The 12005-nt window shown below is 31.6% G+C and overlaps 1 protein-coding gene across 1 annotated transcript in view; it reads left to right on the forward strand.

Moving 5' to 3' along the window:
* The first annotated feature begins 560 nt into the window (after positions 1-560).
* rau (RA domain-containing protein rau) overlaps positions 561-12005 on the forward strand; it is a 137760-nt gene continuing 126315 nt past the window's right edge. The window contains exon 1 of the mRNA XM_074130950.1: positions 561-706. The gene's annotated coding sequence lies outside the window, so the exon portion shown is untranslated. The remainder of the gene's footprint in view (positions 707-12005) is intronic.

Raw genomic sequence — 12005 nt, forward strand, 5'->3', positions numbered from 1 at the left:
TTCCATCAGATTTGTTTCCCTAAGCAAGAAGCTAGATGATATATTCTTCAAAATTTACTGCGTTTTCTTAACTCTTAAGAAAATTGGAACGCAAGGTCATTTAACTTTTGAAGAAAAAGATGAAAAGAAAAACTGTCCAACTAATCCTCATGCTTCCAATTTTATATACGAATCTGTTAAAGAGATTTAAGTGTCTTTTATGGAGACAACATTTCTTTCATTGGGAAAAGCTTAAATAAGTAATTAATTGAACAATCACACTAGAACAAAAAAAGAAAAGAAAAGTTGTTCATTCGACGAAAACACAACTTATGTAGAGGAAACATACATACTCGTATAAGACTATGTCTACTTTGTTTATAACCTTTACTTAGATGACTCTTTTAATAGGTAATATTTTCCGCTACTAATTGATTATATATAACAAAGTGACGTATGTATATACATATATACTTCTTTGGCCCTCTTTTGTGGTTTAATTCAAAAGTTAGTGGTTAGTTAATCCTGAGATTTATACTCTCACTATGTATCAAAGTCTTCATTAGGAATAGATTTGTAAATACAGCAAAGAGAAATTATGTGTAATTTAAGATTATTCCTTGTGCTCGTGCAGTATGTGGATGCGTTAGTTTTATTTTCATAAGATAATCTCACCTTGGAAAACTGGAAAATCGTAACTATGTAAAGAGTTTCACAACATTAAATGGTAAGTTTATTTCATTGTACCTTTGGATAAGTGTTATAAAACATTATTTTATTGAAAAAAGAGTTGTATTTATCAGAATGTGGTGCACTTGATTGAAAGAGTTTATAATAGATTAGTGATTTTGAAAAGAATCAATATTTAATTTATAAAGATTTTCACAATCTCTAATACTAGATATTCCTTTAATACTTTATAATCCCGAAGGATTAAGTATCAAAAGGGATTTATTTTGCTGCAGTTCTGATAATTTTAATTAAAACTTAAGCTTTAAATTCAACTTTGTATAACTAATAGTAAGCTGAATAGTGTAGTTCTGGTTTATCTAATACAAATTGTTCATTGAGACAGATAATATATTAGTGTGTTTAGTTTGCCACTATTTTCTTGAACGTTAGGTGTTTCATTAACTTCACTATTTTCAAGTTCTGGTTTTGTCTGGAATCTATAAAACTAAGTTTTGGATAGTACACGGTAATAACTGAAAAAATTTCTGTTGTACGATACATTTTGACCTAAACTGCTGTCAAGTTGTAGGTTTAAGACTTACTTTTCAACAACTTTCCTTTTAAACTGCCCTAATTTGCATTCTAACGTACGTTTTAAGGGTATATCTTTAATTTTTACTCAAATTTCTACGCTGATGACTTTTGGTTGTTGAAACTAAAGTTATCACGTTCTTGACGGTTTTCTCGAAAACTGCTTCAACAATTCACTTCAAACTTTGTACACTAATTCTCTATACAATAATCTATTATTATTATTGATAACAGTTTTCTGAGACGTGAATTCGGAGGGGTTTCGGGGGTGAGTTCTAACTCTGGCTTTTACTCTTAACAGCTTCTTAATCTTAAAATACGGTTCAACCACTGATATAATAATATAAATAGTTTATTATTTAACAAAAATTCCAATTTTAAAAGAAATCATGTTTAATATAGTAGAAAAAGATTTATTAATATATTGGTTTCGTGACCGCAAATTGTTAAACTTAGGATGGATGATTTGTGAGGAATCGGTCAAACGCATGTTTGATTTATATTAATATAATTATTTGTTGGGTTTATTTTTGTTTCTGAAATCTTATTTCCCCATTGTCCCCATCTTAGTGCGGCCTCACAAAGTAGTCCCTAATAAATTAATGAATAAATAATTACAAATATTTTACTATTTAATATTTAAAGGCCAAATCCACTCAAAATATAAACAAATTTCGGTGTACATTGATCAATTATAATTCTGAAATTCAGAGTGGAAGTTCGTATGAATTAAGAATGCTTAAAAAAGTGTGTTTCAGACAGTGTTCTTGTTATAATTATTCAGTACATAACTAACTTTCGAACACGGAACCATTCTTTTTTCAAATCGTTAATACTTGAATTTGAAGCATTTAATCACATTACAAACCACACCTATTTCAAATGAATGAATTAATAATTCATTTGAATATCATCGGTAAAAAATGCCTCAAGTGCTGTTTATTTAGTTTTTACTTAAATTGAGTAGAGTAAATTGTCAGTGTTTGCAAAGATAATTTCATGGACACTCAAATAAGGAGATTATTTAATAGGTTTATTATTTTCAAAAAATTATTACTATTTAATGTTCAGTTTTTATAATCAGCTGATATGATAGTATTACAATAAATTATGATAGTAATTATCAGCTGATTAGTGTAAATTCAAAATGGCGCTGTTCGGGAGTGTTAAAGTCACTGGGAGTGATTGTTCGGGAGTGATATTTCACCTTTTATTAAAAGTGAATTACAAATTTTTAACCAGTGCGAATAAAAAAAAAAAATTGCTTCGGGTATTTCCAAATTCCGTTACAGTAATGCGTTAAAGAGTGTTTTTTGCGATATAAATATTTTTAACTAGTGTCAAGTGTCAATTGATGAGTTGACGAGGCCTCCTGCTCACCCACTCCTCCAAGACGAACACGCAGAAGACCACATCGATGGATATGTAACTGCAAGATATAGTTACATTGATCCCAACCTACATCATTACAAGGTAAGCCGGGGAGTTTTAGTGAGCCATATTAATGAAGTTAGGGTTGTTACTTTTATTTCGCTCACCTAGAAGGGAGCGGTACACTGAAATCTATCAGAAAAATTATTATTTTGTTGCTCAGTAAAATTACTCTGAACAAATCCGTAATTTATATTCTAAACTCTAGTCTTTTGTCTAACAATTATAATTCCAATTATTAGGGCATGTTGGGGATTTCAGGAGGATGGAAATGGACAAAATACTAGTTAGATATTTAAAGTAATTTCAAAATTAAAGTTTAGAATTTGCTTATTTAGTTAGGGTTTTCAGGTGGACCAATACAAAATATTAGTTAGACATTTAAAGTAATTACAAAATTGCAGTTTAGAATTTGCTTTTTGGTTAGGGTTTTCAGGTAAAGCAATTTTAAAGTAATTACAAAATTGTAGTTTAGAATTTGCTTTTTGGTTAGGGTTTTCAGGTAAAGCAATACTATATATTAGTTAAATATTTAAAGCAATTTCAAAATTAAAGTTTAGAGTTTGCTTTTTAGTTAGGGTTTTCAGGTGGACCAATACAAAATATTAGTTAGACATTTAAAGTAATTACAAAATTGCAGTTTAGAATTTGCTTTTTGGTTAGGGTTTTCAGGTAAAGCAATTTTAAAGTAATTACAAAATTGCAGTTTAGAATTTGCTTTTTGGTTAGGGTTTTCAGGTAAAGCAATACTATATATTAGTTAAATATTTAAAGCAATTTCAAAATTAAAGTTTAGAGTTTGCTTTTTAGTTAGGGATTTCAAGCCACACATCTACAGCTGCTTATTCACCTGCTTAGCATGGTATTTATTCTTTTTAATGCATGAAAAAATGACACTAGTCATTTTATTAATATAACTGGAATTTTAATTATTTAAACGTTAATATGGCCACTATTAATATCCTTCTTCGGAACTTCAAGTCTAAGTAGAGCAGAGTCGGCAAGACTATTCTGCATGTTACTCTCTAAGCATGTTATTTTTTCTTTGTATGGTTATTTCATTTATTTATTCATATTTATATTATGTACTTATTATATATTTACTATACAAAATTCAATACGTATGTATTTTGTATTATGTATGTTAGACATTTTCAAGTATTCTTGTTTGATTTTGTCGGGGTTGTTTCATTCCACTGCTTTATTCATCTTTTCTTTTGTTGTCCTTTGTCTTCTTTTTCTTGATAGTTGTTTGTTCATTGTTATGTAGGTTCTTTTCCCCAAACAAGACACTAAACCCTTATTCCGTCATTGATGCCCAATTTTCCAAATTTATTTCGCTACTAACCGTACTCCTTTCGCTAATTTTCTGGTTTTCACCTTGTACTCTATACATGTCACAATATTGTTGACATTTGCTACTAAGCCTGTTTTGTAGTGGGTCATAATCGGTTGGAATACGATTTTATGAACTAGGCAAGAATGGATCTCTCTCTTTCTATTTCTTTCTCTTTGGGAGGGACAGAATCTGAGCTGTACCACTAAGTGGTGCCTTCCGGAAAGCTGCTCTTTTGAGCAAGCTAACAGAGTCTACCCTAGTCATCTCAATTTTGCATTGACGTACGTTGATAAAGTCAACCTTCTGGTTTGGTTGCCGCAGTCAGATTGTCAATCTCTTCTTAAAGAATTTTCATAACATCGGTAAACCCATTTTTACCTTCCCTTGGCTGTACAGTAAGGTGACGATATATTACAAATAAAAAAATTCGTAACTTATTTTACCCGATTTTTTTTTTGCGTTTCTATAATAAACAAATGAGTTTTCTTTAGGTCGATAGAAAAGACTATAAATTCTAACTGGAATAGTTGTTAGTAGTTTGTACTTCCCTGTTAATGTGTTATCTGTTGCAATAAATAGTAGAGTTGTGCTAGTTTAAAGATATCAGGAATGTAGGCTTGCAGGAGTCTAGTTATGTTGTTGTTTGTAGCTCCTTCTTCCCAGTCAATGTGGGCGATTCCTAAATACTTGAATGCTGCTGTTTTCAAGCTATCAGAGAGGTAACCTCGTAGAAATCTAGTTCTGTTATTGTTTGACGTTCGTCCCTCCCAGTTAAGGTGATTGTTTTACAGTCCCCAGATCTAATTGTTACAAATTTGATAAAAGTAGTCTAGCAGTAGACTAATGACGTAATTAAGTGAATGGTATTATTATGTAGCGTCCCTATTTAATAAAGTTCTGTTTGTTCAATGATGTCATGAAGGTAGTCTAGCAGAATTCTAGAAAAGTTGTCCTTCCTCTCCAAGATAATGAGTTTTGCTCTGGTAGTCCTCTTCAGTTAAAGTAGTAGCTTTAGTTTTTTGAAATTGTTATGAAGGAAGTCTAGGGAAATTCTAGCAGCGAAATTTTGTAGTTTGGACCAAACCCTGTTAAAGTGTTCGCTATTGTGGTTCCTAGATAGCAGTATACTGCTTGATTTAAAGTTGTCATGAACGTAGTCTTGCAAAAGTCTAGTTAGCAGTTCGCCATAACCCGCTATGCGTCTGCTTTAGCGGTCCCAATAGAACCAGGTCCTGTTCGATAGAGCTGTTATAAGGGTAGTCTCCCCAAATAATTGAGTTCTTAGATAATAGAGTTCTGCTGGTTTAAAGATATCATGAAATTAATCTAGCAGAAGTCCAGTTACGGTGTTGGTAGTTGTCCGCCTTCCCTAATTATGTATTAGCTGTAAGGTTTCCTATCTGTTAGGGTTCGGTTGTCTTTTTAACATCACAATCATAGACTTTTAGCACCTTATTTGCTAGTTTTTCGTTTTCCTTAGTTATGTTTTTGCTATGATGGTCCCCATATCGTTTAGTAAAGTTTTTAAAAATGTGTTTTATAGATATTTTAGATTCTTTGTTGGTTGTAGTTGATTTCAGTTTATAAGTATGCTTCGGCAATTCCTAAGTAGAAGAACTATTCTGATGGTTTTGAAGACATCACGACATAGTTTTTGTAGTATCTAGTTAAGTAGTTTTTTGATCTTTGTTCTGCTCAGTTATTTGTTAGCAGCAACAGTCCTTATTCAGTTTTGTGTTGTCTATAGAGATCCCTAGGTGATTATAAGATTACGTTTGTTTCAATGATACAAAGTTAGTCTGGCGGAAGTCTAGTACTGGTGTCTGTAGGAGTAAATCTTTATTGTATGTGTGATTATTTTTGAACTGTTCAATTGATTTAACCATGAATGTGGTCTTGTAGAAGGCCACTTTCGTTGTTAGTTGTTCGTTTTCCAGTTCTTGTTTTTGTAAGTGATGTTCTTAAGGTTTTTGCTCATGTATAGAACCATTGCAGTTATTGGTACGTCCTCTTGAGTGTATGTTTGTCCTTTTGTTACCTTTAAATGAGGTAGTAGTTTTATTTCTTATTGAAAGATGTCACTAAGATTATCTTGCAGAAGTCTAGTACCGTTTTTTTTGTTAGTGGTTTGTCATCTTTAGTATTGGAATTAGTGTTATCTGTTAGGGTTCCTAAGTGCTAGGGCTCTGATAGGTTTAAATACGTCATGAAGGATAACTTGGAGACGTCTAGTAGCATAGCTGTTACGATCCTTGTTGGTGTGTTCACTACTGAAATGTCCAAGTTGTTAAATCCTGTTATACATGAAAATGTATTGAAAGTTCCCTTGCAGATTAATCCTTTATTACTTCTTTCTTATAAGTCCTCTAAGTTGTAGGATTCTAATTTGTATAAAGATGCTACATTTGTGATAGCCTACATTACCCATTGTTTGTTGTTGTTAGTTATTCGTTCTTTCCGATTTTGTGCTTGATGTGAACAATCCAAGTAGTAGGGTTGTGTTTTGTTTTAAGATATCATTAAGTTTGTCCAGCAGAAGTGTAGGCGGGTTAAATGTGTTCCAAAAATCGTATGTAGGGATTTCTCTGTAAACATATGTTTAGAGACTACTCTATAAACATTTCATACTCTTAGATTCACAATTTTTTCATCCTCTTCTAGCCGAAAAAGTAAAATTATTTTAAATTAGATCTCCGGATAAGGTTAGGGTAGGGTTTCCTATCAGGTTACATTTAAATGTTCTGTACGATTGGCAAACTGCATTATATTGGTAAGAAATGAATTTGGCTCATAAGTTTGTAGTTTGAAGAAATGTTGGAATTGTAATTTACTTACCTTCGTTATTTTTTGAAGCTAAAGATTCGTGACGCTCTAGAACTGGATCCAATGTTTTTGTAATATTTTCCAAGTGTTCTGCCCGTTTATGCTCTATTTTTCCTTAATGAAAATTGGTCAGTAGCATTGGTTTATGCAGTCCGACATAATTAGAAGATTAACATCTAATAACAAATAATTTGTAGAATAATCGTCGAAACTGGTTACGCTTTTACAAGTAATAATTACATTTAATTCGCCATTATATTTATTGTATCAAACCGGAACTCCAAGACAAAAAAGCTTTCCTAGTTTCATATATCCTCTTGCAAGAAGAAATGGATTCGCCAGGTCATTGGGTTTTGGTGTCCATGCAAATATTTGCAGCATAATAACTCTTATCCATCACATTCGTATTATAGGCTAACATTTACCTCTCTAAAGACCCACATTCTACACATTTTAGGGAATCATTGTAGATCTTTTAGGTCACTGTGAATTTCGGCTTATTGTCTTCCATCTTTTGCAGCCTATTTCCCCACAATATTGCTAATTTTTCGATGTCATTTTCTCAGTAGATTATCTCATGATGTTTGAGGTAATTTACTGTAAAGAAATTGCCTATTTCTTTGTGCGGGACATAATTTCCACCTCTCGAATTTGGGTATCGTGAACTTGGAGGCGGAAGTGCATACTTTACTGTTAATAATTTTTTTCTAACAAAAAAAAAAAAAAGAAGTAGCTAAACGTGGGATTCGAACTAGCGATCTCCCACAAACTAATCTAAACTTCATAACCAATTAGAACAACATGCGTCCCAATTTTTTGTATTACTAAGTCTGTCAGAATTCTCTATTGGTAAATGAACTGATTATATTCCCTGTTATTTAATAAAACATTGAATAAATATTTTCTCACATTTTTATTTATCTCACTACTATCGTAGTGTTCTTTCGTTAATATCATCGTGACACAATCGATATTGCGTCAGTGTAGTTGCATTGTTATTTCTGAGAAATGTTTTATTGCCTCTAAGGTTTGGCTTCTCTATCTTCATTAGTATGAATGGCTGGGAAATATTACTATGTTTTAACACTTCATATCTTATAGTTATTTTCTCTTTCTTGCACTAGAAGGATCTTATCATTTGATTGCAGCCAACCTTTTAGCAAACTGGTACTTTTGATTAGAATCAATTAAGATGCAAAGAAATTGTTTTCCATTTTGTTGTTAGTAGTCAGATGTTTATCTTAAAATAAAACGTAACAATCAAAGTTAGAATTATTAACGTTATCAGCTGATTGATATAAGTCCATTGAATCAGTCATTAATCTCTACAATAGATTTTTCTCGTTTACAAGGGAGCTGTCATGAAACCTCTCAGCAAGGTTTTCGTCTAAATTTGAAAGACGGAAGTGTTGCTTTACTATAATTTTTCTTTTTATTTACATTTCTTAAGAGAAACTATTAAAATCTCTAACGGAAGCCCAAGATTTAAGTCCACAACTCAAAAACTTGGATTTTACTCACTTCTTTTAGAGTTTTCCATGTCTTTCCGAGTTTATTATGGCTTAAAATAGGAAAAATAGCTTCTTTCTCGTTTAATTGTGCTACAATTGGCGCATTGGCGCTATAAGTAACCATATGATAAGAGTAAACGATTGGAGAAGTTACCTAATGCTAACACTCCAAAACACTAGTATTATTAGTCTAGACTTGTGATTCTCAATCTTTTTTCTTTTGTCACGGCACACTTTTAACAATTTAAAAATTTGGCGGTACACTAACAATAAGATAAGTTTAAATGTATTTTACTTATCCATAATACACTATATAAAATAGTTTATTTTCAATATAAAATAAAATAACATGTACTACAAAAACAACGGTATCTGTTTATTAAGGGATTAATTACAAGTTAATAATAAGAATACTTTTAATGAGAAATTTGGGCTTGATGTTTTTTTGATAATTACAGTTTATATTTGGTCGTATAAAATGATAATGCTACTCTCATATCGTCTTCTACATTTAAAATACAATTTTTACTCTGTGCATTTCTAAAATTTGGCCGGCACACTTCAAAACTTTCGCGGCACAGTGGTTGAGAATCACTGGTCTAGTCTCTTCACTAGAGAAGAGAACACTGATGGTCACTGTCTCTTAAGACTTCTTATTGGGTTGTCAGGAAGAGTTCTAGAAGAAAGATTTTGAGCTAGAGGTGTTTCCATGTGATTGTAGGTTGAAATGGAGTTTCCTGTATCGGGCTTTTTGGCGAATTAGATCGGATTTTCGATTTGTAGTGATTGAATTCTTTGGAGATTGGTGCGTTTGATTGAACTCCATAGCTCTATTCCATTCGGCCAGTTAGATTTTAAAATAGAAAGATAAATTAGGCTTTTGTTGTCAAGAGTCAGTTCATTCATTCTATAACTTTATGAATACATTCATATTTCATAGATTGATTAGACTATCTCTGGGAATGGGGAAAAATTTGGTACTAAGGAGATGCAAGAAAGCAAAATTATTAGATAGAATCCTGAAAAGCAGAGGATGGAACGGACCGAAGCTAAAAATAAGTAAAAGTAAAGCAATCGCCTATTTTTCCAGGCGGGGCTTAACGTCCAACTACCAATCAGGTGTCGTGGACGGAGGCGACTAGCAAACATACTTTACTATAAAGTTCTCATATTAACCATTAAATAAAATCCAAGGCCTAAGACCGGGGGAATCGAACCCAGTACCACAATACACATTAGCTTTGCAAGTCTCCGAAGCTAAAAATATTGGCACTCATATTGTTTCTTTTTTGTTCTTTTTTTGCCTTTTTTTGGCATTGGCTTCCGCCATACAGCCAGCATCGTCTAGGTGCTTATCACTAGAATATCACTCAATCTCCATTCTTACTTATAAATACATTCGCTTCACACATTCATCCCTCTACTATATACTGCTATTTACAACATAATCCTTACAACTAATGGATGAATCAGTACTCTATATTCCGGCCATCATTGTAGCTTAACCGAAATTAAAATCACGTACTCCTTCTGTAATCATTTTCTTGCATTCATTCTAATTCGGCTATAGCTTTTAAATAAATTCATATTTCATTGCTAGCTCTGCTATAGACTTAAGCACATATATGTTGGTGGAGAATATTATTTCTTCGTAGCGAAATGGTGCATCTAAATACCCGTATAAGTCGTCAAACATTCGTTTCCTTTCTAGTACATAACCTGGACATATCCATTATTATATGTTTGACGTAGATGTATCATGTTATATGTCTGTTTGGTTCTGTTCTTTTAAGTCTAGTGGGATAGTTGAAGATAATTTCATCCAGAATACGACAAGAACTACTGCAATTAGTTTTGATCAAAATGGATACGGTAATCCGAATTTGGAATAGATTTTCAAAATGACTAAACGGATTTTTCAGTTTGTTTAAAAATCCAGATCTCCAGTAGGAGAAACGGAGTTAACCTCCCCTCAATTTCATTGTACTTACGAACTGATTACTCGAATACTAACGAGAATTATGTGTGGTATAACCATTTAAGAAAAATTATCCGCCTTGTAGTGTAAATTTTCTTTATTTTGAAAGCAACCTAGACGAGCAGTGAACCAATTCTAAAGTAGGATTTGAGAAAATTGGTCAATCTAAAATGCAGTCGAGAGAAAGTTGATTTTACTATTTTACACTTTTACACTTTTATTATGTTCATTTCCTTCATTATAAAGTGAGTTGACAGCAGTTTTCAGTTTTCCTCTCTCTCAAAATGTCACATTTTCTTTATTGTGTTGTTACTTACTGAAGCAGTATAATTTACCAACAATCTTAGATTATTTATAGTACGTGGTTTCACTTTTTCTAATCTAAATAGGTAACATTGAAATTTGTTAACAATTTTGACAGTATTGTTACGAAGTGAATGGAAGCAATGAGTAAAAAAAAGGTAACAAATATCAAGATAGCATTCAGTTTGAATGTTTTTGATACATTAAAGACAGAATAATAATATTAGAGAGTTTGAACGCTAACAGCTGATATTTATATTGTTCAGCTGTTTAATATACAAAAGAGAAATATATAACTAAAGTAAAATTAACCAATTAACTTTTTTTTTTTAAACCTCGTTCCTTATTTTCCAACTTTTCCTTTAAAAATGATCATGACATCTATATTACCTTTCAGATTGTAATTTATTTGTTATCCAGACACCGTTTTATGGAAGTGCTGATAAAAATACAGGTAATTTAATTTATTTTTGTTTTACTGCAAAACTGCTTTTATGTTGTAAATCTTTAACAAGTTTTATATTTATCAAAAAACTGGTATGAAACTGAGACTCTTACGACTTACTCTCTGCAATTGATGTAATTTTACTTTACAAATATTTGTACTTATTCGTATTCTAGTAGTAACAGAAACTATTCAGCTGGAAATTTTGGATTTTTTATGTCTCCTGAGTCTTTAAAAGTAGTTTTTCTTCACTGTAAGTTTTTGATCTTTAGAATCCATAAATATTAACCAAATGTTCTTCGCAATCTGGCTCTAATAACTACTATCTCTTCTTTGAATACATCCATTGTATGATTATTGTATCCTGACCTGATATGGTCTTCCTAGTACAACATATGGGTAGGTTAATCAAACCAAACAATTGAATTGATTTATTATATTTTAAATTCTTCTAAAAACATAAAATATAACGCATACATTTTTTAGTAAAAATAAGAAGATAGTAGTGCTTCTATAAGCTCGCACAATATTTTGTTTGTTTTGTTTTTCACTCACCGGTCAGCGAGCTGTAAGAAGCTCCTAGGAAAAGAGAAATCTTGAGTTCCAGCATCTGGATCTCTTCTTCAGAATCCATACACTGAGCTAATCCTTTTCACTCATGTTGTTTGACAGAGATACAGTTGAAAATTATAAGATTCAAATAGATTTAAATAGAAATGACTATAGCGGAAGTCAATGCCTATAGTCCAAGATGGATAAGATTCTATTAATGCTATAATCTACCAATTTTAATTAATATAATCTATATTATAACCATTCTGCTTCATTTTTCCATTCATTATCTATTTTTTAGAATAAAAGATTTCACAAGTTCTAAATGTTTTAGTAACTTAATTGGCATTAATTAACTAGAAAAAAATGAATTTATTATAG

This window comes from Rhodnius prolixus, unplaced genomic scaffold (assembly GCF_049639745.1).
Source record: "Rhodnius prolixus isolate KJV_2025 unplaced genomic scaffold, Rpr scaffold_4, whole genome shotgun sequence".
Lineage (NCBI taxonomy): Eukaryota > Metazoa > Arthropoda > Insecta > Hemiptera > Reduviidae > Rhodnius > Rhodnius prolixus.